This window comes from Chiloscyllium plagiosum, unplaced genomic scaffold (genome assembly GCF_037043375.1).
Source record: "Chiloscyllium plagiosum isolate Xiang-an unplaced genomic scaffold, Cpla_swu_hap1 HiC_scaffold_48, whole genome shotgun sequence".
Classification (NCBI taxonomy): domain Eukaryota; kingdom Metazoa; phylum Chordata; class Chondrichthyes; order Orectolobiformes; family Hemiscylliidae; genus Chiloscyllium; species Chiloscyllium plagiosum.
In genome coordinates, this window is record NW_028270186.1 from 519,976 (window position 1) to 547,801 (window position 27,826).

The window sequence follows — 27,826 nt, forward strand, 5'->3', positions numbered from 1 at the left end:
ATCCTTTCCCTCTCACCCTAAACCTATGCTCACTAACTCTGGACTCTCCCATTCCAGGGAAAAAATCTTGTCTATTTACCCTATCCACATTCTTTACGATTTTATACATCTCTGTAAGATCACACCTCAGCCTCCGATGCTCCAGGGAAAACAGCCCCAGCCTCTCCAGCCTCTCCTTAAAGCACAAACCCTCCATCCCTGGCAACATCCTTGTAAATCTTTGCTGAAAACTTTCAAGTTTGACAACAACATTCCTACAGGAGGGAAACCAGAATTGCACAGAATATCCCAAAAGTGGCCGAACCAATATCCTGTACGGCCGAAACATAACCTCCCAACTCCTGTATTCAATGCTCTGACAAGTAAAGGAAAGCATACCAAACATCATCTTCATTATCCAATCTGCCTATGAGCCGACTTTCAAGAAACTATGAACCCGCACTCCAAGGTCTCTTTGTTCAGTAACACTCCCCAGGACCTTACCATTAAGTGTATTAGTCCTGCCCTGATTTACCTTTCCAAAATGCAGTACCTCACATTTATCTAAATTAAACTCCATCTGCCACTCCTCAGCCCATTGGCCCATCTGATCAAGATCCCGTTGTACTCTGAGGTAACCTTCTTCGCTGTCCACTACACCTCCAATTTTAGTGTCATCTGCAAACTTACTAACTATGCCTCCTGAGTTCACACCCAAAGCAATTATATAAATGGCAAAAAAAATGCAATTTTTCCAAATTTTCACTTGATACAAAGCTAAATAGGAATGTGTGTAGTGAACAAGACGTAAAGTAGCGTCAGGAGAGTTTAGACAGGTCTAACAATTGGGCAAAAACATGGCAGATGGAATATAATGTTGAAAAATGTGACATTATCCACTTTGGTAGGAAGAACAGGTATGCAAAATATTTCTTAATAGTGAGAGGCTAGAAAGTGTAGATGTTGGGACTAGGGTCCTTGTTGATAAGTCACTGAAGACTTAACAAATAGGAACAGCAAGTTATTAAGAAGCCTATTGGAATATTGCCTTCTATTCTAAGAGGATTTGAGAACAGGAATAGTGAGGTTTTGCTTCAATCGGATAAGAGCTTGGTTAGACCCCATCTGGATGCTGTGTGCAGTTTTGGTTTCCTTACCTCAGGTAAGATATTATTGCCAGCGAGGGAGTGAACAAAGGTTCACCCAGACTTATTCCTGGGATGGTGGAACTATGCTGTGAAGACAGACTGGTTAAACTGGGTCTGTATTCTCAGGGGTTTTGACGAAAGAGAGCTGATCTCATTGAAACTTTGGGTATACTAAAAGGGATAGACAGGTAGATGCAGGTAAGATGTTTCAACTGGTTTGGGAGTATAGAGCCAGGGGACACAATTTAAATAAAGAGGGGTACTACTTCAGTCCAAGATAAGGAGAATTTTTTTCACTCAACGGTGCTGAATCTTTGGAATTCTGTACCATGGAGGGCTGTGGAATCTCATTCCTTGAACATATATAAATACATTTCTGATTGTCAATGGCATGCAGAGTTATAGAGAGTGTGATTAATAGGCATTTAAGTATTTAATCAGCCATGATCATCTTTAATATTACAATAGATACAATGAGCTGAATGGCCTAATTCTGTTCAAACATTCCTGTCTACGTTGACGCATGTCAGTACTGAGAGAGTGCTGCATTGTTGTCAGGTCAATACTGAGAGAGTGCTGCACTTCAGATGTAATTTTTTGTCACATGAGGCATTTAACACCACACTGTGAACTCTCTGAGGTTGACGTAAAAGATTGTATAGTGTAGTATGAAGATCAGGATCACTCTCCATGGTGTCCTAGCAAATTCTTATCCCTGAAGCAACACCACGAAAGACAATCCCTAGTTATTATATCCTTGCTGCTTTCTGTCATCATTATATTTCCTGCATTCTGACACTGACTGCAATCTGTTAATACCTATTCAAAACTCTTGTTCAGGGAAATGCACTTTGTTCTTTCAGAAAAAGTTAACCATTTCAACTGGAATGTCCCACTGCTGTGTGTAAGCTGCCTCCAAAGGAAATTTTTTAATAGAAATTTTCTACCCAACATGTACAGGAACATTACAACACACTTCTGAAGCAGGTGGGACTTGAATCCAGTCTTTTGGGACATGTAAGGAAACTGTCACTGCACCACATGAGCTCTAGAAAGTTTACTTCTGTACTGAGGCCAGTTAAGGCCATCTTCACCAATGCAGTTTACAAATCCGCCTCATCACGATTGTAATTGTCTTACTGCCAACAATGGCCAAGCTATCCAGTTCCCTTTTGGTTCACTTTGTAGATTCCGCACAGATCCAGAAAGGCTGTGAACTGCTGATCATCCCTTGCCAAATTCCTACCCAGAAACAAAGCAATAAAGTCTGTATTCACCAATCGGGCAACAGTGCCTCTGACCCTCTTATACAAAACAAGTCAGAAATTATGTCGAAGAAAACTGGGACAAGAGTGAAATAGACACCTTGGAGTGTGCACACAGACACACAAAAAAAAGCATGCAAACACAAACAGACACATGTACAACTGACATAGGTGAAGAAACACAACAATGAACAGATATTCACACCAATATGAAACACAGACAGATAAATCCTCGGCGTAAACATAAGATTACGCACATGTAAACGTTCACCCGTTCACATACACGTGTGTGTGCACACAATAACACAGTCAAGTATGCTTGCACAGAAAATCAAACACACAAATACATTGGAAAGTACACGCATACATACAAACACTCAAAATCAAATCCAGGAACATGCTCCTGAAGCACAGATACAAAGATCTATAACATGCAGATACAAAGATCTATAACATCTACATTCACAATGGACACAATGTTCACCATGTTCACCTACATAATGAAACACATGATCAAACTTACACAAATCTGCTTAAACAGTAGGAAAGTCACAGCCACTGAGAGAGGCTCACTGGCACTGAGACACACTTTCAGATATGTTAATACTGCAACACAAAGTGAAAACCAACTCCAAAACAGACAGACACCAAGACACATATTGACACACTCACAGACACTGTGACACAGACCGTAACATACACTGACACACTCTCAGACACTGCAATACAGATTGGAAAAGAGACTGATACGCTTTCAGACAGACAGATAGTGATACAGACTGTAACACAAACTGACACATTGTCAAAAGAAAGATACTGATACAATCTCAGGCACTGTGATACAGACTGTAACACACACTGACACAGACAGATAAAGTGATGTAGACAGTAACACACACTGACACAGTCTCAGACAAACTGATACAAAGTTGTACACACCCAGAGTCATTCTATTCTGATCACACACAGTTTGTTCATGAGTCTCTCAGAAACAGATTAGAAGCAGCACATTGGTGGCTTCTGACAAAAACTGTTTATTCCAAACCAGCTGTGGGAATGAGAAAGACATTTCAGCTGCGCCAAGAATCTAGCTTAAAAATTGACTTACTGTTGCTCTGGCTGCGTTTCAGATGAGCTGCACTATGGTCGCTGACTGGCTGATTCTGCCTCCCTCGCTTCACCAGCTGGTCTAAAGTCCTCTTCTCAAGTTCGGCTTTTGATTGTAACTATTTCCTGTCACTCGTGAAGGACAGTGAGTTTGCTTGTGTGTGAGTGGAAGTTGAGTGTGTAAAACATTTTCATTTGCAGCAATGAGCGAGAGCAGAGAGGCTCGGCAGATTATTTACATGGAATCTGGCCCACGTTCAGAGCAACGAACTGGACATTAACTCACACAGTGCCTCTCAGAACCCTGCTGACAGAGACTGCTACTTCTGATTCTCCTGGGTAGGCTGCTTCGGGACTGGCTTAGGGTTCAGCCAGACTGTACCCACTGCATGGATATCTTCATTCACTGTCAGAGTCAGCACCAATAGCATAAGTCAGTCTATTGCTCCACATATACATGGCATCATTTTCCATTAAAGTCAATCACAGCTGACTTAATTTCTCCTTTCCAAATGCATGGACTGGTGACACAGGAGAAGGATTTCTACATTCGCCTGCAACTTCTTCATTTGGCATCACTTCACTCAACACAGAGGGCCAGCCTTTGGATTTACCATTCTGCGACTATAGCCCCACACTAAGGAAAACAAACCCACCGCAACCCCTCTCTGTCCCACACTGGGCAGTGACCATGCCCCTCTCCTCGCCACACACTGGGCAGCGCCTGCTGCCTGATACAGTCCCATTTTAAACACGCCACTTACCCATTGGATCCAAGGACTTTCACTGGTCTGGGTTGGTTCAGAAAATAGCTAAGCTCAAATAGAGAAATCACCCAGAACACAAACAAGAGTTGGTTCTTTTAAGCGATAGGGTTTAAAAATTAATCCTGACTGGTGGATTGGGACCTGGGAATGAAGCATAAATTGGTGAAACTTTGGTAAGTTGGAGGAGTGGTTGGATAGGTGGCAATGAGAAAGTATGAGGTGATGCACTTCGATTAGCAGTAAATAAAGCACACAGTGTTCTCAGCTTTAGTGATGGGGCATCGAATACAAGAGCAAGGAGGTGATGGCGAGCTTGTATAGACACTTGTTAGACCTCAGCTGGCGTAATGTGAACACTTTTACGTGTCACATTAGAGGAAAGATGTGAATGAATGGAGAGAGCACAGAAGGGATTTAACAAGAGTGGTTCCAGGAATGAGAAACTTCAGGCACGAGGATAGGTTGAAAATACTGGGACTTTTCGCCTTGGAGAGAAGAATGTTGAGAAGGGATTTGACAGAGATTTTCAAAATCATGAGTGGGGCTGGACACAGAACATAGAGAAACTGTTTCCGTTTATAAAAGTATCAAGAACAAGAGGGCATTGTTTATGATGAGTATAGTTTAATGTTTATTGGTCAGTACATACACAGTGGGTTGAAGAGCCTATTTCTATGCTGTATGACTCTATAACGTGTCATACAGCCTGCACGGGAAGACCAATTCTGGATATGGTGACATGTAATGAGGCAGTTTTGATTCGGGAGCTGAAGGTGAAGAAATCCCTCGGGAACAGTGACCATAATATGATAGAATTCACTCTGCAGTTTGAGAGGAATGCAGAAAAAAAAAGTTCAGTTCTGTGTAAGAGCACTTCTGGGTAGAAAAGAAATCTCAGAATGAGCAATAAATCAGGAAGTGGAACGGAGGGAGGGACTCAGGAAAATCACAATCATCACAGAAGTGACATTGAGTAAATATTTGCAAATGTGGGCTGACAAGTGCCTGGAACCTGGTGAACTTTATCTCGGGTCTTCGAAGTATTTAGTGAGATAGTTGGCATATTGGTTTCAGTTTCCCAAGATGCCCTAAGTTTTGGCAGGAATCCATTCGTTTCTTGGATAGCAAATGTAAAACCTTTGTTTAAAAAAGAGATGGAGACAGAAGACAAGAAACTAGAGGCTGGTTAGTTCAACATCTGTCACAAAGCAATGTCAGAAGCTATCGTTAAAAATATTATTGCGGCGCACTATGAAAATTTCAAGGTAATCAGGCAGAATTAATTGCGTCAAGAAAGAAAAGTCATTTTTAAACAATCTATTGGAGTTCTTTGAGGAAAAAAAACACAGGCTGCAGATAAAGGGGAACTGGTGGACATATTGTACTGTCACTTCTGGAAAACATTTGATAAAGTGTTTGTTATTCAAAGTTATTGAGGAAAATAAAAGCTCCTGCTTTATGGAGTACGGATAGAAGCTTGGCTGGCTAACAGGAAAGAGAAAGCAGATGTAAATAGGTCTTATTCAAATTGGCAAGATACAACAAGTGGTATACCACAAGGATTGGTGCTGGGACCTCATGTGTTTGCAGGGTTGGAAGGTACAGTTGCCAAATTTGCTGATGACATCAAGAGATGTTGTAAATAAGTTGGAGAATGAAAAAAGGAGACTGTAGAGGGACGTCGATAAGTTAAGTGAGTGGGCAGAGATCTTGTAAATGGAACACAATGTGGAAGAATGTGAAAGTGTCATTTTTAGAGTCATAGAGTAATACAGCACAGAAACGGACCCTACAGTCCAACTCATCTGCATCGACCAGACAACCCAATTGGACCTAGACCCATGTGCCAATATTTGACCAATTTCCGTTTAAACCCTTCTTAATCATACGCCCATCTAAAGTCTTTGAAATGTTGGGCTTGTATCAGCGTCCACCATTTCCTCTGGCAGCTCATTCCGTACATGCACCACCCTCTGTATCAAAAAGTTATCCCTTGAGTCCTTTTTAAATCTTTACCCTCACACCTCTAGTTTTGGACTTCCCCACCCAAGGAAAAAGACCTTGGCTATTCACCTTATCAATGCCCCTCATGATTTTATTAACCTCTCTAAGGTCACCCCATAGTCTCTGACACTCCAGGGATAAAAGCCCCAGCATATTCAGCCTGTCCCAATAGCTCAAACCCTCCAGCCACTGCAACATCCTTGTAAATCTTTTCTGCACCCTCTCAAGCTTAATAACATACTTCCTATAGAAGGGTAACCAGAACTGAACACAGTATTCCAAAAGTGGCCTCAACAATGTACCTGCCTTAGCACCCATTTCACTTTCAAAACCAAAACCGCCAGACAAACCAACGGAACACTCATGGGATCTCTGATATCAGGGTTCTTAGCAGAGGCAGTAATGCAGACATTCGAGCAAACAGCTCCGCCAACCATTCAACCCAAACTTTGGGTCCGCTACATGGATGACACCTTTGTCATCACTGAATGAAACAAATTAGAGGAAACCTTCAAGGCCATCAATGACACCCCTACTGGCATAAAATTCACTGAAGAGGAGGAATACAACAACAACAAACTGCCATTCCTAGACGTCGCATTAGAGCAAACAGTCAATGGGGAACTTCAACCCTGTGTCTCCAGGAAAACAACACATACTGACCAAATACTGAACTACAGAAGCAATCAGCCCAACACCCACAAATGAAGCTGCATTAGGACACTATTTCAATGAGCCACCACACACTGCAGCACAGAGGAACTATGAAGAGCAGAGGAAAATCACCTATACTGCGTATTCAAAAAGAATAGGTACCCAATGAACACAGTCCACCGATTTCTCATCAACAAACTCAAACGTGCAGACAAAATGGTCCAGAAACCCAAGCCACTCTCCCCTACATCAAAGACATCTTGGAAATGACTGCCAGACTACTCTGACCTCTTGGCGTCATGGTAGCCCACAAACTCACCAGCACACTAAAACAGCAGTGAAATTAACATTAAAGACCCTCTGCAGACAACAAGCCAAACTACTGCCATTTACAAAATGCCTTGCAAGGACTGTAACAAACATTACATTGGACAAACAGGCAGAAAACTGGCTACCAGGATACATGAAGATCAACTTGCCACAAAAAGACGTGACCCATTGTCACTAATATCCTTACATACAGATGAGGAAGGACACCACTTCGACTGGGACAACGCATCCATCCTCGGACAAGCTAAAGAGAGACACGCACGAGAATTCCTAGAAGCATGGCATTCCAACCGGAACTCTCTCAACAAACACAGTGACTTGGATCCCATTTACCACCCCCTGAGAAAAAAAACAGGAAATGATATCACCATAGGAAATTATGTCACCACAGGAAATTACATCACCAATCCAAGGAACCCTAAACACATAAATATAAAGTGGGTCACTAACAATAGTGCTTCACCAGAGGCTCACTGATGATGTTACCTAGTATGGTTACAAAATATCCGAAAACGAATCTTCCAGCTCAACAAGCAAACTTACATCCAGAATCTCAACCTGAGTTACAAATCTTCTCAAAAATGTGCTAATGCCCTGTACAGCCACAACATGACATCCCAACTCCTATACTCAGTGTTATGACCAATGAAGGCAAGTGTGCCAAACACCTTCTTCACCTGTCTATCTGCAACTCCATTTTCAAGGAACTATGAACCTGCACCCCTACGTCTCTATTCAGCAACACTCTGCAGGGGCCTACTATTAACTGTATAAATCCTGCTCTGGTTTACCTTAGCAAAATGGAAAACCTCACATTTATCTAAATTAAACTCTATCTGCCACTCCTTGGCCCACTGGTCCATCTGATTATGGACCTGTTGTACTCTGAGTTAATCGTTTTCACTATCCATTACAGCACCTATTTTGGTGTCATCTGCAAACTTACTAATAATACTTCTTATATTCACATTCAAATCATTTATAAAATGATCCTTGTGGCACAGCACTGGTCACAGGCCTCCAGTCTGAAAAACAACCCTCCACCACCACCCTCTGTCTCCTATCCTCAAGCCAATTTTGAATCCGATTGGTTGCTCTCCCTGGATCTCACGTGATCTAACGTTACTAACCAGTCTACCATGTGGAATCTTGTTGAATGCTTTGCCGACAATGTTGACTGCTCTGTCTTCATTAATCTTCTTTGTCACCTCTTCAAAAACTCAATCCAGTTCGTGAGACATGATTTCACATGCACAAAGCAATGCTGATTATCTCTAATGAGTTCTTGTGTTTCCAAATGTATGTTAATCTGATCCCTTAGAATCCCCTCCAACAATTTACCCACCACAGACGTAAGGCTCGCCGATCTGGCTTTTAATTAGATTTCCTACTGTGCCACCCTGCTGCCCCAAGTTTTCCTTGTAGCCTTTCTTAAATATTGGCACCACACCAGCCAAACTTATCTTCCAGCACCTCATCTGTGGCTATCAATGATACAAATATCTCAGCAAGGGAGCCAGCAATTTCTTTCCTAGCTTCCCACAAAGTTCTGTGAAATACATGATCAAATCCTGGGGACTTATCTACCTTTATGTGTTTTAAGACCTCGAGCACCTCCTCTTCTGTAACATGAACTCTTTTCAAGGCATCACTATTTAGCAAAAGCATAAAAGCATATTGTCGAAAAGGTCAGGGATTGCAGAGCTCTGAGATGCAGAGGGACCTGGGTGTCGTTATGCATGAATTGCAGAAGGTTATTATGCAGGTACAGCAAATAATCAGGAATGCTAATAGTCACCATTTACTGTGAGGGGAATTGCTTCAGTTACACAGGGCTTTGGTGAGAATACAACTGGAGTACTGCTATTTAATTATGAAGAATATAAAAATTTGGGAAGCTATTCGGAGTAGGTCTAACAGACTATTACCTGGAACGGGTAGGTTATACGAGGAAAGGTTGGAGAGACTCAGCAGGCACAGTTTAGAACAGCAACTGGGGACTTCAGTGAAAAATACAAGATCCTGAGGAGTTTTGACCAGGTGGACATGGAAAGGATGTTTCGACTTGTGGGAGAATCTAAAACTAGGGATCAAAGTTTAAAAATAATGGGTCACCCATTTCAGACTGAGAGCAGGAGAAAAGTCTTTCTCACAGAGGGTCATGTCGTTCTCTTCTTCAAAAGACACAGCATGGATAGTCTTTGAGTATTTTTAAGGCAGAGATGGGTAGATTCTTGGGTTGAAAGGTTACTGGGATAAGTGATAATGTGAAGTAATCAGATCAGCCATGATCTTACAAAATGGCAAACTGGCTTGAGGGGTTGAGTGGCCTCCACCTTCTACTCCTTGGTCAAATGTATGTGTGTGTGCAACTCTCTGTGGAGCAATCCTATCTATGCCATTCCCCTGCTCTATCCCTGTATTCCTGTCAATCTTCTTGCTTCAACCGCCTTTTGAAATCACTGATCATCTCTACTTCCAGCACTTTCAGTAGAGCAACTTCAAGGTGGTGAGCAGACACGGTAGAACCAAGCTCTTCCTCACATTCCCCATGCATGTCAGGCCAAAAAGCTTGCAGTAACCCATTTAATTAGATAGGAAATTGGAGCAGGATAGGCCAATCAACCCTTTGAGCCTTCTCCACCATTTAATATGATCATGGCTGATTGTCCAACTCAGTATCCTGTTTCTTTTAGCCCTCAGAACTATATCTAACTGCTTCTTGAAAACATTCAATGTTTGGTCCTTGACCATTTCCTGTGGCAGAGATTTATGCAGACTCACCATTCTCTGGGTGAAAAGGGACATTTGGAAAGGGTGTTTGGAACAATGACCAAAATGAAGGGTCATTAGATAGAGATTCAGTCTTCCCAATTTCTATCTGAAGGACACTTGTGCTCATTCAGGACTGGACTTTGGAGAAATCACCATGGCAATTTAGAAATGTGGAGGAATAGAGAGAGCTTGAGGTGAGGAGGAGCTGGGTCTCATCAGTGTATGTGTCAAAAACTAATGCTTTGTTGATGTTGCTGAGGTAATGTGTAGATGGGAAAAAGAAGGTAGCCAAGTACAGGTTCTTAGGATCACCAGAGAGCACAGAGCAGGTGCAGGAAGAGAAACCACTGCAAGTGGCCCTATGGCTATGATGTGACAGAGGAGAATGGAACTATGTGAATGTACTCCCAAGTAGTTTACCTGACAGTGGAGCAGTTTCAGAGGAGGATGGTGGACGACTGAATAGAGCATCTGCACAGCAAACTTTGTATTAACAGCAAGGAAATGGAAAGGAAGCAGGTTTGGAAGGAGGCTGAGATGCCACTCAATGGGAATAAGTAGGTAAATGAGTTGAACATGGGAGCATTTGGGATTAAGGAAGTATAATGTGGCAGACAGAAATGGAAAAGCAAAATCACAGGAAACAAAACTAACATTTATGTGTATTAATAGACACAGAAATGTTGCAAGATTGGGGAACTGGTGTCATTGGTTAAAACAGAAAACGATGACTTCATCCCAACAGACTGGAGTTTGACAATGTTGGTAACAACTGGAAACCTTTGATCGTTAAAAGGCAAAGGAGGAGTCACAGTGTGAAACACAACTCTCTTGATTCACTAACAGTAAAAGCTGCCAAACCTCAGTAGGTAGTGCTTCCATCCAGTCAAGGATAGTTCAGACTTCACTCTGGACACTGTCCCATATAGTCCAGGCTGACACTGCGAGTTCACCACTGAGGAGGTGTGCCACTGTCACAGAGATATCTATAAAATCTGACAATGAAAAAGTTACATCTGCCCTCTTCACTCCGGTAAATGTAAAATATCACATTACATTATTTTCAAGAGCAGGGGAATTCTCCCTGGAGTCCGAAGGTCAATGTCTTTCCCTCGTCCACTATGACTCAAATAGATAATCTGATCACAATCACATTTCTATTTGTGGGAGGTGGCTGTGCCTGAGGTGTCAGCTGCTGTCTTACATCTCAACAATGGTTACTCAAAATGAACTTTATTAGCAGTAAAGTGTTATCAGACTTCTCGAGATCACAAAGAAGCATAGTATAAACGCAAGTTTTTTTGCAGCTCCTGTCCTAGGGAAGGGTCAGCTCCAGACCCGTAATAAAATAAAACAGGAACTGCGGATGCTTGAGATCTGAAACAAAAACAGAAAATGCTGGAGAAACTCAGCAGGTCTGGCGGCATTTAAAGAGTCACCAGACTCAAAATGTTAACTTAGCTTTCTTCCCACAGATGCTGCCAGACATGCTGAATTTCTCCAGCAATTTCTGATTTTGTTCCTGAAACCTGTTTTCTGTCTTCTGCATATTGCAGTATCTCAGCCATTGAAGACAGTATTTACCTCCCTGCCCACAACAATGTACATCCAAACATACAGCTGAAGTGCGCTATTTGACCCTTTGAGCATGTTCTGTCTTTCACTAAGAGATTTGTTAACATTCCAAATTCTATCCGAACACATATTGAAGAGGCTGTTTTCCTTGGAGTGGAGAAGGTGAAGAGATTTGAGTGAAAGTTCCAAAACGATGTGGGGACTAGACAGTGTCGATAGGAAGAAACTGTGCGAAAGAAACAGAAGCGATGTGAGAAAACGCTTTCACAAAGCAAGTAGTTTGGATTTGGAATGCAGTGTGATGGAGACAGGCTAAACTGATACATTGATGAAGATATTGAAATATTATTTGAAAAACAGTATTCAGGATAATTGGTTTTGGCTGACACTGAGTCATGATGTTCATTCAGACAGCCAGAACAGATATGATGGGCCAAATGGCCTCTTTTTGTGCTGCAACTTCTCTCTAGTTCTATCGAATGCCTGACTGTCATTTTCCAGTCCTCACTGGATATGAAGAGTTGTGTCAGAAGACTGGACTGCTGCTAATGGTGTATCATCGATTAAAAATGGAGCAAAGGGTAGACAAATAATTAGAGGCCAGTGAGTGTAACCTCAGTAGTGAACAAATTATTGGAATTAATTCTGACAGACAGGACAAACTATCACTTTAAAAAGCATGTCTGACTAACTGCATTGCTTTGTTTTGAGGACATGACAAGGAAGACTGATGAGGCTAGTGTAGTTGATTGACATGGAGTTGAGCAAGGCTTTTAACAAAGTCCCAGATGGCAGACTGGTTAAAACAATAAAAGCCTACAGGATCCAACGGAACATAGCAAGCCGATACCAATTTAGCTCGGTGGCAGGAAACAGAGATGATGGTTGACAGTTGTTATTGTGCCTGGAAGGCTGTTTAGCAGAAGGTTCTGCAGGGCACAGTACTGTATCTCCTGCTTTTTGTGGCATCTGTTCATGATTTCAGTGTAAATATTGGCGATCGGGGGGGCACAATAAAGAACTCTGCTGTCAATAGAAAAATTAACCAAATGGTTAATTTGAATAAATGGGAGAATATACAGAGAAGTACAGGAAAACAAGGATCATAGAGTGAATGCCCACTGATCCCTGAAGTGAGTAGTTGGTAAGTTAGTGAAGAAGGCACATGGCATTGTAAAGACCACATCATTTTATTTCCTTTATTCCTGGACAGCGGACTGATAAACAGAATGATACTGTTTTAAACCAAGGAAACTGTGCAAAGAGATGGCTTCAGTTTGAAAAAACATGTTTACTGGAGCACACTGTGAGTTGTATATCATGTATTTTTCCTGGAATAGCGAGAGCAAAAGCAGATACCAGGGAGCTGATTGGTTTGGAACTAAAGGCAATCCACTTGACAACAATGTTCCAATTGGTTCCTGTGTTGAGAGTTTGGTGCTGGAAAAGCACAGCAGGTCAGGCAGCATCCGAGGAGCAGGTGAATCAATGTTGCAGGCCTACGCCCTTCCTCAGGCTTGTGGGTCGGGGCTAAGAGATAAATGGGTAGGAGAGGGGTGGGGTTAGGGGGAGGTAGCTGGGAAAGTGATAGGTGGATGAAGGTGAAGGAGAAGGTGATAGGCCAGAGGGGGCAGTGATGGACGGTTCCGGAGGGCAGTGCCGAGTTGGAGGCTGGGACTGGGATAACGGGGGGGTGGAATTGAGGAAGCTGTTGAAATCCATAATTATCCTGTGTGGTTGCAAGGTTCCAATTTGAGGCGTTCCTTCTCCAGGCGTCAGGTGCTAACAGTTCGGCGGTGGAGGAGGCCCAGGACTTGCATGTCCTTGACGGAGTGGATGGGAAGTTGAAGTGTTCAGCCACGGGGCAGTGGGGTTGGTGAGTGTGGGTGTCCCAGAGATATTCTCTGAAACGATATGCAAGAAGGCTTCCTGTCTTCCTACTGTAGCCGGAGACCACACCGGGTGCAACGGATGCAGTAGATGACATTGGTAAAGGTACAGTTGAATTTCTGATGGATGTGGAAGGTTCCCTTGCGGCCTTGGACGGAGGTGAGGGGAGTGGTGTGGGTACAGGTTTTGCACTTCCTGCGGTGGCAGGGAAAAGTGCCAGGAGTGGGGTATGGGCTGGTGGGGATCTAACGAGGGAGATGTGGAGGGAATGGGCTTTTCGGAACGCTGATAGGGGTGGGGAGTGAAATAGATCTCTGGTGGTGGGGTCCGTTTGGAGATAGCGGAAGTGGCGGAGGATATGCGTTGTATGTGGAGGTTGGTGGGGTGGAAGACGAGGATTGGGGGGGCGTTCTGTCTTTGTTGCATTGGGAGGGGTGGGGTTCAAGGGTGGTGGTCCGTGAAGTGGAGGAGATGCATTGGAGGGAATCATCAACCACTTAGGAAGTGGAGTTGCGAACGTGGAAGAAGGAGGCCATCTGGGACTTTCTGAGGTGGAACTGGTCATCCTGGAAACAGATGCCGCAGAGGCGGAGGAATTAGGAATACTAGATGGTGTTTTTATAGGAGGTAGGGTCGGATGAGGTGTAGTCTAGGTAGCTGTGGGAGTCGATGGGCTTGTCGTTTATGTCTGTGGTTAGTCAGTCGTCAGAGATGGTAATGGAGAGGTAATGGAGATGGTAATGGAAAGGGAAGGGAGGTTGCCGAGATGGTCCAGGTGAATTTGAGGTCGGAGTAGAAGGTGTCGGTAAAGTTGATGAACTGTTCAACCTCCTTGTGGGAGCACACGAGGCAGCGCCAATACAGTCATCGACGTAGTGGGGGAACAGGTGGGGGGTGGTGCCGGTGTAACTGCGGAAGATGGACTGTTCCACATATCCGACAAACAGGCAGGCACAGTTGGGTCCCATGCAAGTGCCCATGGCTACCCCTTTGGTTTGGAGGAAGTGGGAGGATTGGAAGGAGAAGTTGTTAAGGTTGAGGACCAGTTCAGCCAGACGGATGAGGGTGTCGGTGGAAGGGTATTAGTTGGGATGGTATGAGAGGAAGAATGGAGAGCTTGGAGACCTTTGTCATGGCAGATCAATGTGTAAAGGGACTGGATGTCCATGGTGAAGATGAGGCATTGGGGGCCAGGGAAATGAAAATCCTAATGGAAGTGAAGGGCATGAGTGGTGTCACGAATGTAGGGGAGTTCGTGGACTAAGGGGGAACAGGACGGTGTTGAGGTAAGAAGAGATGAATTTGGTGGGACAGGTGCAGGCTGAGACAATGGGCCGACCGGGGCAGTCAGGTTTGTGAATCTTAGGAAGAAAGTAAAATCGTGCAGTATGGAGTTCACGAACAATGAGGTTGGAGGCTGTGGATGGGAGATCCCCAATGGTGATGAGGTTGTGGATGGTCTGGGAGATGATGGTTTGGTGATGGGAGGTGAGGTCGTGATGAAGGGGGCAGTAAGAGGAGGTGTCTGCGAGTTGGCGCCTGGCTTCCAATTTGTTCCTGTCCAGGTGACCATGGCTTGTGTGGGGTTCTCTACAAAGAGAAGATATCAAACTCTTTCACTGTCTCTTCCTCTTGTGTGCAGGTACATCAAAGACTCCAACTATAGGCAGCTATCTTTCAGTCAGCTTTTGCAAAAAATCTACTGTTCAATGAGGAATAAGAAGCTTCTAAACACAGAAAGGACAAATTCTCAACCAGTGAGATAACTGACGTGCAAACAAGCTTGCGTCAACAGCAAAGAACTAAGAAATAAATTCCTTGAATCCTGTGGTCCAGACAGGTGCTATCGAACTGTGTTTCCCTGAATTACACCCTTCATCTCCTCATTTTATTTGCCTTTAAATGTCTGTCTGATTGTGATAGGAGATGGGAATTTAAAGAGGGATAGGGTCTGTATAGTTATAAGATAACAATTCACATTTCCTGAATGCTGCTGGATAACTTAAATTGTTCATAAGTTATTTTCTCAAGGACAGAAACTTGTTAAGTATTTTCTTTTAACCTGGGCTCATCAGTTAAGTAAATTGTGAACTTTGGATAGCTTGAGTAAATCTTTCACATTTTGAATCCAAAAATAGTGAGACTTGATTTCCAGCACATGATCCAAGTGAGACATGACAGATCCTTTCCTTCATTAGCAGAGGTATAAAACATAAGGAGGAGTGCATGCTGTTCGGGTCATCTCAATACAGAATGGAGGAAACTGCATGAAAAAGGGTGCAAAGGAGATTTACGCGAATGTTGCCTGGACTGGAAAGATCCAGGCATGGAGAAATATACATTGGTTGGGGTTATTCCAATTAGACAGAATTAGGAGTAGGGTAGATGGTCGGAGTAGAAGCAGAAATTTTCAACTCGGTTCAAAAGGTTGCTGGGTTTGCACCGCCGGCACTGTAACCTTCAGAGCTACAGAGCAAATGATGGATACTGGGGTTGGATTGGCGGTTCATTTCTTGACTGGCGCAGATATGATGGTCCTAATGGCCTCTTCCTGTGCTGTAAACTTTCTATGATAATGTATAGGTGCGAGTGGTGACATGAAGGACATCTCAGTCTTAAATGTGTAACCAAAGATCAGCCTGTGAGCAGAAGAGAGCTGGAGCTTTTACTCAGGGAATGAAGTTTATTTGGGGGCACTACCAGGGAAGTGCTGCGTTGATCGTCAGTGCTGAGGGAGTGCTACACTGTTGAAGGGGCAGCACCATGGCAGCGTTGCACTGTTTGAGGTGCTAAATTTAAATGCACATCCCATCATAGCCTCTCAGGGTGATGCACAAAGGTCCCATAACATTATTGGAAGAATAGTGTTGCTCTTCCTATTGCCTTCGCTCCTAATAAACCAGAAACCATTATGCCTTCTGAAGGCAGAGATACAGATCCCTCAGATCCAGGCCTTACTACCACTCCTGTCTGGTGCAACTGTGGCCCTCACACACTGCCCAGGAGTGCAGAAGGGTAGTCAGAGGGGATAGAAATTGGCACAGGTCTTCAGTGATACTGCAGGGTATGGGTACAGCCAACTGTCAGCTTCACCGTGACACAGCTCGCTTATCTTCTGCCACAGATTTTCCAAATGCACAGGAATCACAAAGAATAACAGTCCAAAGCTTCCTCTTGGAGTCTCAACCTTCAGCTTCAGAGTCTAGATGTTGTCACAGGGCCCAGGTCCTGTGCTTCAATCCTTTTGACTTCATCCATATCTTTCTTAACCTTTTTTAAAATCCTTTACTGCTCTTACCAAATTTCCAGTTCAGAAGCTGCACATCCTTTATAATAGGGGCAGCAAGAGCAGAGAAAATACAGGCTGTGAAACGTGAAGCACTGAAGGCAGTAGAAAAAGACAAGTTTAAAACAGAGGATGCCACTTAGAACACAGCATGCAGAGTGGAAAACCTAGACGGCGCACTGTATAGAAGTGGGCTGTAGCCAAACTCTGCACAGCAAGCCCCCGCAAACAGCAATGTGAAAATAAGCAAACAATGTGTTTTGCCTGATTGCGTTGACAGTTTGTTAATGGAGATCTCTCCACTATTCCTGACAGAATGCCATAGGAGCTTTTATATTAATCTGAACAGGCAGACAGGGCCTCAGTTTCACATCTCATCAAAAGAAAGTGAAACATGGGTATGTCACAGAATCTATACCTGCACTACCGAGGGACTGTGGGCAATTTGAAAAAAGCAAGTATCTCCAGCCTCGTGACGTGCTTGAATATATCGTGAGAGCTGGCAGTGACCACTTTAATGTCAGCGTTATCCAAAGCAGCTGTAGTTTGAAAGCTTGTGGCGAAGATCAGTAGAATTCCAGACTGGTCGCATCTGGTTTCTTTAGGAGGACAACGCACTCTGCTGGTCATCCACACAACCACATGAAAAATCATTGTCATCTTAATTACGAGCGCTTGGTGAGGTGGGGCGAGAGGTGTTTTTATTTTGCTAATTCTATCTGTCAGCCTCCGAGGTACAGGAAGTTATGACAGGGCAGCTTGACTCTGTGGAATGCCCATCAAGGGGAATTGTGAACACTTCACGTGACTTAGCTGAACACGTGGAAGTACTTTCACCAGCTGCAGAAATTTGAGCTTCAGCCTTCAAAGCCGGGGTGGTGGTGAGAATCACTGGAGTGCATCCAAATGCTGAATGTTACCTAGTTAGCACATTCAGCGAGGTGGCTACACTGCAGGTTAGGGGCATGGGTTAAAGTAATGACCAACCACCAGGAAGTCCAAGAGAACCAGGTATGTAATGGAGTCCTGCTCATGACTCAGTTTTCCATTCCAGATACTCATGAGGGTAAGAATTCATCAAAGGAATGTAGCAAGAGCCAAGCCTGTGGCATCATGAGAAGGAAAGGAAGAAACGTGAAAGAGGAATAGTCAAGGGATTTGGTGAGGGAGGATAGACAGAAATCCTTTTGGCAGCAAATGTAACTCCAGAATGATATGCTACCTCCTGGGGCCAGACTCAAGACTGTCACAGAGCAATTGCAGGACACTCTATATGGTCATTATTGTCTTTGTTGATATCTATAACACAAAGTAATGTGGTCCTGCAGTCAGAATGGAGAGCACTCAGAAGAAATTTAGCAAGCAGAACCTTAAAAGGAGTGATGTCTGGATTACTGTCAGTGTCATGCTCCAACAAGTACAAAAATAGGAGGATGAGATTGTGTGGCTGGATGGATGGTACAGGAGGGAGGGTTTCAAATTCCTTGGTCTGGCTCTGGGGAGATGCCACCTGAGCAAGCGATCTGAACAGCGCCAGGTCTGAGATCTGTGTGGGTTATTTTGCTAGTTCTGCTGGCAAGGGTTTAAACTGGTTTGAAAGGGCTGTGAAAAACAAGAGAAATGTTAGCAAGTAATAATAGGGTGTGTACAAATGCCAGGAGAAGCAGACAGCATGAGACAGAATATTAATTTGATAGGCAGAGTCAAAGTAAGGAAGAAAGTCGTGAAATCTAAATTAAGGTTAAACTGCATGTCCGTGCATACATAGGGTATAGTCAATAAGAGCGGGGAGTTACAGGAGCAGACTGCCTTGTAAAATTATGATGTTGTCACAATAACAAAGCTGGCTGCAGAAAGGGGTGCACTGAGTGTTAAGTATTCCTGGTTGCAGGGAGCTCAGGAAAGGAAGGGAAGAGGAAGGGTCACGATCTCGGTAAGGGAAGGATATAAATGAACAAATCTGTATGCAATTTTACAGAGAGTTCCAAGCATTGTACAGTACTTAGGAAGGAGGAAGTTAATTTCCCAAATATCAAATGGAACAGTGGACATGTCAAGGGCAGTGGGGGACAAGCAAGCCTCGTGAAGCTCACTTGGAGAGCTAGTGCAGATATGATGGGCTGAATGGCCTCGTTGCACATGGTAGTAATTCTGAGATTTCAATCCTGCCTTGAGAATTCCCACCATCTCCAGCTCAGAATTCTTGACTTGATCTTTCAAGAAGATGTATTCTGCTGGATGTGGGCAAACCCTGTGCTGCTGAATCATGATCCTGGGAGCCCATTAATGCTCCAACTCATTGATCATCATCTTGCAATCCCCTTCCAGTATTTCACAACATTCTCCAAGACAACCAGTGTTTAAAAACACATTACATGGGACAGTGGGACAAAGCTTTACTGTAGAACCTTGCAGCAGTTCATCAACACAACTGTCCATAATGCAGCACTCCCTCACAACTGCTCCTGTGACAATACCTCAGAACAGCTCCTCTAAGGATCATCTGCAAATTCAGAAATATGACATTTGATCCCCTCCTCAAATCACTGTGAATAACTGGGACCCCAACTACTGATCCTTGTGGTACCCGACTGGTCCCAGCCTGCCAACATGAAAATTACTCATTTACTCCTCCTTTCTGTTTTCTGCCTACAAGCCAGTTATTCATCTATACCAGTAATTACCTTTAATTGATGAGCTTTCATTCTTCTAACTAGCCTCCTATGGAGGATTGTAGAAAAACTTTCTGTAAATCTATGTATACCACATACAAGAGCTCTCCTGTATCAATATTGTTTGTAACATCTTCAAAAACGCTCTAACAAGTTGACCAAACATTATTCCCTATTCGTACACCCATATTCACTATGTCCAATCAGATCATTACCAATCGGATGTGCATCTTTCCCATTCTTTTATAACTGATTTGAATATTTATCCAATTCCTGGTGCAAGATTAACAAGTCTGTAGTTACCTGTTTTCTCTTGTAGGAGAAAGTGAGGTCTGCAGATGCTGGAGATCAGAGCTGAAAATGTGTTGCTGGAAAAGCGCAGCAGGTCAGGCAGCATCCAAGGAGCAGGAGAATCGACGTTTCGGGCATGAGCCCTTCTTCAGGAATGAGGAAAGTGTGTACAGCAGGCTAAGATAAAAGGTAGGGAGGAGGGACTTGGGGGAGGGGCGTTGGAAATGCGATAGGTGGAAGGAGGTCAAGGTGAGGGTGATAGGCCAGAGTGGGGGTGGGGGCGGAGAGGTCAGCAAGAAGATTGCAGGTTAGGAAGGCGGTGCTGAGTTCAAGGGATTTGACTGAGACAAGGTAGGGGGAGGGGAAATGAGGAAACTGGAGAAATCTGAGTTCATCCCTTGTGGTTGGAGGGTTCCTAGGCGGAAGATGAGTCGCTCTTCCTCTAGCCATCGTGTTGCTATGGTCTGGCGATGGAGGAGTCCAAGGACCTGCATGTCCTTGGTGGAGTGGGAGGGGGAGTTGAAGTGTTGAGCCACGGGGTGGTTGGGTTGGTTGGTCCGGGTGTCCCAGAGGTATTTTCTGAAACCTTCCGCAAGTAGGCGGCCTGTCTCCCCAATATAGAGGAGGCCACATCGGGTGCAGCGGATGCAATAAATGATGTGTGTGGAGGTGGCGGATATGGAAGGATCCCTTGGGGCCTTGGAGGGAAGTAAGGGGGAAGGTGTGGGCGCATGTTTTGCATTTCTTGCGGTTGCAGGGGAAGGTGCCGGGAGTGGACGTTGGGTTGGTGGGGGGTGTGGACCTGACGAGGGAGTCACGGAGGGAGTGGTCTTTTCGGAACGCTGATAGGGGAGGGGAGGGAAATATATCCTTGGTGGTGGGGTCCGTTTGGAGGTGGCGGAAATGACGGTGGATGATACGCTGTATATTGAGGTTGGTGGGGTGGTAGGTGAGGACAGTGGGGTTCTGTCCTGGTGGCGGTTGGAGGGGTGGGGCTCAAGGGGCGGAGGAGCGGGAAGTGGAGGAGATGCGGTGGAGGGCATCGTCAATCACGTCTGGGGGGAAATTGCAGTCTTTGAAGAAGACCGCAATTTCTCTTGTATTCACATTCTAACATTTGCTACCTTCAAATCCACAGAAAGCATTCCAGAATCTACATAACTCTGGAAGATGATCACTAATGCATTAACTATCTCTGTAGCTGCCTTCTTCAACACTTTGGGCTGGAGACCATCTGGTCCTGGGGACTTGACAGTTTTCAGCCCATCAATTTCACCAGTACAATCTTCTTACTAATGTTCATTTCCTTCAATTCCTCACTCCCTGGTCAATTGGATCACTACTTCAGGTAGATTTTCTTTTATCTTTTGCAATGAAAACAGATATAAGTAATCATTTATCTTTGCTGTTACATAATAAATTCTCCAACGGCCTGTAATGGACCCACATTCATTTTCGCCAACTTTTCCTTTATTTATATTTATAGAAGCTTCACAGACCATTTACAAATCTAGCTTCAGGACTTCAGCCATCTCCCAACCGATGTTGTTGATACCCATGTGGACCATAACTTCTGAGTGAAACTCCTCCCCAAGGAGAACATTCTGCAGGTGCTCCATGACATCCTTGGACACAGAGGGTAACACACCATGCTGGAGTACCACCAGTGAAATGCCTGTCTGATCCTAAGTACGGAATCCCCTGCAACTATTGCACTTCCATTCCACTTCTTCCTAACACATCGGGCTGAGCTGCATGAGGTGCCCTGATCTTGTCTCTGGTTGCACCCTCCTGAGACATCATTGCCATCACAAGTTTCCGAAATGAAATATTGAGTGGCAAATGTGATCCCATCACTCAGGGAACTCCTGCACTGCCTGCCTGGTTTGCTCAGACTGCCTCTCTGCTTGTACACTTTGAATTTGCGATGTGACCACCCCCCATACATGTTTCCCATGCAGACACACAACAGTAACTCGAGTCACTGCTCAAGTTCCGAAACTCGGAGATCGAGCTTGTGCAGTTGCTGACACTTCCTACATATGTTTGTCTGGGATACTCCAGTGACCTGCCGTGCTGTAGCACTAATACAAAAATCTTTTGTCACTGTTACAATAAGTGTAGACTTACAATGAAGACTTCACAAGCCGTTTTCTCTCTATCTTTGAAAAATAAGCCAAGAGATGTATGTGCAACTTTCACTTCAAAGATTTGAAATACTGATCTAACTTACTCACCAACCAGCCACTTTCCCTCCACTCATGAGGCTGGACTGCCATTGGTCTCAGTGCAGCTTGGCAATTTGATCCTCAAAAAATTTCCTCTCCTGTTCACTTCGAGCTCTGCAAGCTTCAATACTTGCAGTAAACATAAATGAAAGCACCGCTTTCCACCACTTTGATCCAAATTTCTAGGTACTCACTCTGTCTCAGTTTAACTACAATGAAGTCTCTCTCAACGAAGAAGCCCTCAGGAACATAGGAGCAGGAGTCAGGTCATTCAGCCTGTCAAGCCTGTTCCACTATCAATGAGGTCATGGCTGCTCCATGGCCTATCTCCATGTACCTGCTTTTGGCTCATATCCCTTAACACCTTTGCTTAAAACCTAACTATCTCAGCTTTAAAGTTAACAACTGATCTGGGATCCACTACCGATTCTGGAAGAGAGCTGCAAACCCTTTCTGTGTAGAAATGTTTCCTAACATCTCTCCTGAACAGTTTGACTCTAACTCTCATACTCTGCCTCTAGTTCAGAATGGCAGCTGGTGACAAGTGGGGTCCCGCAGGGTTCTGTCCTGGGGCCGCAGCTGTTCACTTTATATATTAATGTTATGGATGAAGGGACTGGGGGCAGTCTGGCAAAGTTCGCCAATGATACAAAGTCAGGTGGACAGGCAGGTAGTACTGAGGAGGTGGGGATGCTGCCTGACCTGCTGCGCTTTTCCAGCAACACATTTTTCAGCTCTGATCTCCAGCATCTGCAGCCCTCACTTTCTCCCTGCAGCAAGGTTTAGACAGTTTAGGAGAGTGGTCCAAGAAATGGTTGATGAAATTCAATGTGAGCAAGTGCAAGGTCTTGAACTTTGGAAAAAAGAATACAGGCATGGACTATTTTTTAAAATGGTGAAAAAATTCATAAAGGCAAAGTACAAAGGGATCTGGGAGTGCTAGTCCAGGATTCTCTAAAGGTTGATTTGCAGGCTGAGTCCGTGATTAAAAAAGCAAATGTAATGTTGTCATTTATCTCAAGAGGGTTGGAATATAAAAGCAGCGATGTACTTCTGAGACCTTATAAAGTTCTAGTTAAGCCCCATTTAGAATACTGTGTCCACTTTTGGGCCTCACACCTCAGGAAGGACGTACTTGCCCTGGAGCGTGTCCAGCAGAGATTCACATAGATGATCCCTGGAATGGTAGGCCTAACAGATTCTGATCAGCTGAGGATTCTGGGATTGTATTCATTAGAATTTAGAAGGTTGAGGAGAAATCTAATAGAAATTTACAAGATTATGCATGGCTCAGAAAGGGTGGACGCTGGGAAGTTTTTTCCGTTAGGTGGGGAGATTAAGACCCGTGGGCACAGCCTTAGAATTAGAGGGGGTTAATTTAGAACGGAAATGAGGCGACATTTTTTCAGCCAGAGAGTGGTGGGCCTGTGGAATTCATTGCCACAGAGCGCAGTGGAGGCCAAGGTGGTGTGTGACTTCAAAGCAGATATTGATAAATTCCTGATCTCACAATGGTTTAAGGGCTACGGGGAGAGTGCAGGTAGGTGGAATTGAAACGCTCATCAGCCATGATTAAATGGCACAATGGGCTCGATGGGCCGAATGGCCTTGCTTCCACTCCTATGTCTTATAGTTCAAGAATCCCCAATGGAGTCAACAGACCCTTTGGTCCAATGTGTCCATGCCAACCAGATATCCTAACCTAATCTCTTCCTATTTGCCAGCATTTGGCCCATACCACTCTCAACCCTTCCTATTCATATACCCATCCAGATACCTTTTAAATGCTGTAATTGTACCCATCTCCACCACTCCCACTGGTAGCTCATTCCATATATACACCACCCTCTATGTGAAAAAGTTGTCCCTTAAATCCCTTTTATATCGTTCCCCACTCACCCTAAACCTATGTCCTCTAGTTCTAGACTCCCCCACCACAGGGAAAAGATCTTGTCTATTTACCTTAGCCATGCCCTTCATGTTTCCATAAACCTCTATCAGGTCACCCCTCAGCTTCCAGTGCTCCAGGGAAAATAGCCCCAGCCTTCACAGCCTCTCCCTGTAGCTCAAACCCTCCAACCCTGGCAATATCCTTGTCAATCTTTTCTAAACCATTTCAAGTTTCACAAGACCCTTCTTTTCCTGTTGTAGCTTGAAGACGTCAATCAGATTACCCTTTTAACTTTCTAAATTCAGAGGAAAAAGATCTAACTAGTACATGCTCCTCATAACGCAACCCCTAAAGTCCAGTTATCATTCTTGTAAACCTACGCTGTATTTCCTCCAAGGTCAATAGATCCTGCCAAAGGTAATGGTGTCCAGATCTGCTCACAGCAGATTCCTGATGAAGGGCTTTTGCCTGAAACTTCGATTTTCCTGCTCCTCGGATGCTGCCTGACCAGCTGTGCTTTTCCAGCACCACTCTAATCTTGACTCTGCTCACAGCACTCCAAGTGGAACCTAACCAGGGTTTAGCATAACTGCAGCTGAACGTCTGCTCCTTGCACTCAGTCCTCTAGATATAAAAGCCAGCATTCCATTAGCTTTCTTGATTATTTTCTGTACCTGTTTGTAGCATTTTGATGATTTGTATACGTGGATCCCAGGTTTTTTGGTCTTCCACCATATTTAACTGCATACCATCATAGAAATTATCCTGATCTATCGTTCTACATTCTAAAATGGACTTTCTTAGACTGAGAACTCTGAAGATTCACTTCTTTTTTCTGAACTTCCTACTGCAATAACATATAGTTAAAGGTGGCAAGCAATTTCAGGTTTTTGATATTTAAATACCAGTATCGGGCAGGTGCCTGTTTGACTTGGCTTTTCTAACTATTTTAAGGGCTACTGATTCAGCCTTATTGCACTTTCAAAAGATTTATTAGTTGAATTCCCACTTTGACACAAATATCCAGGTACTCACTCTGTCTCATTCCAACGAAGTTCCTCTGTACAGCCTCATCTGTCCTACATTTCTTTCGATTTATCGAGCTGACAGATGTCAGTGTAGCATTACTGTACGACTAGTCTAGGTAGAGAGTACAGATTAGAATCATTTGGAATGTGTTTAGCCATGCGTATTAAAGTGGTCCAGTGATTTTGTCATTCTGACTCTGGTTTCTGAGCGGGTGTGGTTAATGTTCACCATAATGTTGGAGCTCAGTTAGCTCAGATGACTGGATGGTTCATTTGTGATGCAGTGATACCAACAGTACATGTTCAATTCCCCCTGCATGTAGGCTCTGACATCTCAACCTTGCCCTTTGGCTGACACGTGGTGACCCTCAGGTTACACTCACCAATTATTGCTTACCTCTCAAGAGCTGCCTCTGATCCTCTGGGACAATAACAATTTTCTGCCTGCGTTTGTCATTCAGCACTGTAGGAGTGTTCATCAAACATTATTTGCTGTTACACCAGCTGAAAATTCTGCCAGCCAGTACCTTTAATTTTGGAGCTGCAATTGAAGAGTTGAGAATGAACAGCTCCCATTTAGCCAAATGACAAGGGGAATTCACCAGAAAACATTCCCAACTGTCATCAGCTCTGGATCCATCCATCCACCCACCATCCAAGACTAATCTCCTCCCATTATGGCAGGTTTCTTGTTCTTGAATTCTCTCCAAGCCAGAAATAAGACAACTGCCTTTGCTGGGTTCTCTCATGTTACTGAAGTTTGTGTATCAGGATTGACCTGGGCATCCACAGCTCACTAGGTCTCTGCAAGAGTGTGTGTGTGTGTGTGCGCTTGTTTGGAGGGCTTAACTACAGCCCTACTATCTCTCATCTTCCTCTGGGCACACTGCAAATTTGTGCTCAATTTGGACAGTCCTCATATCTGAATCTACTTCCAGTGCTTCCCTCCACATAGGCTATAGTGTTTTCCCACATCGATGCAGAAGAGTGGAAGCCTTTTGATTTTTGTCACTTGTACTGCACCTCTTGACGTTGTTTGCCCTGAGAATTTTCTTCAGAGGGGATCGCTTTCAGATTTCTGTACGCCTCCACATTGGAGTGATAACTTGTCGATGGAAGGTGAAGTTTCTGGAGGGAGGTCTATGTGCTTTGAATGCAGCACAATGAATAACCATCTTGTTTGCGGTTTTGCACCCACCAGTGAGTTGTTATGAACCTTGCCTGTCTGCTGAAGGCCCTCCTGAGTTTTGATGTGGTGCCCACAGCAAAGCCAGGGACGTGTTATGCAGAACCTGAAGTTGTTTCTGTCAGTCAGACGCTGGTGTAGAAAAGAAAACTTAATTCTATCTGTTGTCGTTGTCCAAGTTGTAGCATTGTTCTATTAATCATCAAATTAAGAATTCCAAAACTTTGATTGTGCAAGCTGATTTGTTGTCATATTTTTCTTTTCATCAAACTTTACTCAAGTGAATTGCCACTGCTAAATCACTCATTTCATTTTCCAAAATCAACTTTCACAATGGAATTATACTCTGGTGAATGGTTCTCAAGACCCTTCCCCTGCACCCCCCCCCCCCCCCCACACTGCAAGTAGTGTCATCAACTAAACACACAAAAATCACAAAGAGAAATCATCAGCACAGACTCGCGTTCACTCTCAACCACTGCGACGGTGATTCCAGGAATCAGCAATGAACAAAACCCACACAGTCATGGACCCCAATTGTCTCTCTCTCTCTCTCACACACACACACACATGAGACCTACTGCTCTCCAAGCCATGGCAAGTGACTTGATTGAAGAACTTGTCTTGGGGAGATGGTGGCAATGTCACCAGTAATCCAGAGCACAAGGCTAATGGTCTCTGGACATGGGTTCCAATCCCACCATGGCAGATGTTGTTGCAGTTCGAATTCAATAAAAATCTGGAATAAATATTTTTTAAAATCCTGATGGTGATCACATAATCACCATCAATGGCTGTAAAAATACATTCAATTCATAATGCCTTTCTCTGGATTGGCCCACATGTGACTCTAGACCCAAAGCAATGTAGTTGATTCTTCACTGCCCTCTGGGAACTAGGAATGGGCAATAAATGCTGACCTAGCCAGCAAAGCTACATGCCATAGACAAATATTAAAAAAAAATCCTGTGGGGCCTTGACAGAGGACATGTGGAGAGAATGTTTCCTCATGTGGGAGAATCTAAACCTCAAAGTCATTGCTTTAAGACAGACTTGAGCCAAGACCACTTCCTCATCGAGGGTGATGAGTCTTTGGATCTATCCAAAAGGGAGATGGAAGCAGAAGCTTTGAACATTGTTAAGGCACAGGTGGATGGATTCTTGTTATAAGGGGTAAGTGATAATGTGAATGTGAGATTAAAATCAGATCAGTCATTACCTTACTGAATGCTGGAGCAGGCTTGAGGAGCCAAATGGCTTCTTCCTGCTCCTAATTTACATGCAACTATATATATCCTTCTCATCAGGATGGTAAAGACTATTTAGAGTACGTTACTGTCCTCCAAGCATCCTTCAGTAGCAATGCTTCAAAGCACAAGGACCAAAACCATTACCATGGGACGACTGCCTGGGTTCAAACATCTCTCAGTGAGATGTACTGTGCGATCAGACAGACACAGTCACCATGTGATTGGACAGGATATTCAGAGCAAATAAGCCATCTCACATGCTGTAGTTTGACCGTTTGAAATTAGCATGAATAATAGGAAATAGAAGCCTGGTTTCAGTGTGACCATGAAGCTGTCTGACAAACTCAACTGCCCCTCTGAGGGTCTTTCAGTGGGAAAATCTGTCAGCTTGTTGAATCTGGGTCTATCTGTGCCTCCTCTTCCACACCTTAAACAGTTCACACAGACCAAAACATCACACTTGAAGGCCAGGAACAGGAACACACATTTGCAGCTCCAGC

The 27,826-nt window shown here is 44.0% G+C and overlaps 1 protein-coding gene and 1 long non-coding RNA gene across 8 annotated transcripts in view; one reads left to right on the top strand and one right to left on the bottom strand.

Moving 5' to 3' along the window:
- Positions 1-3,716, bottom strand: part of sorbs3 (sorbin and SH3 domain containing 3) — a 48,714-nt gene extending 44,998 nt beyond the window's left edge. For 4 of the 7 annotated variants that reach the window (XM_087984225.1, XM_087984226.1, XM_087984227.1 and 1 more), the window contains exon 1: positions 3,501-3,700. The gene's annotated coding sequence lies outside the window, so the exon portion shown is untranslated. Of the gene's footprint in view, positions 1-3,500 lie in introns of all 7 variants that reach the window. The other 3 variants (XM_087984230.1, XM_087984228.1, XM_043681156.2) reach the window with 2 other exon arrangements.
- A 16,139-nt stretch (positions 3,717-19,855) lies between these two features.
- On the top strand, positions 19,856-24,491 carry LOC148135680 (uncharacterized). Its single transcript, XR_015754865.1, has 3 exons — positions 19,856-19,932; positions 20,882-21,091; positions 21,230-24,491. It is a non-coding gene; the product is annotated as an uncharacterized LOC148135680 (long non-coding RNA).
- Positions 24,492-27,826: the final 3,335 nt, after the last annotated feature.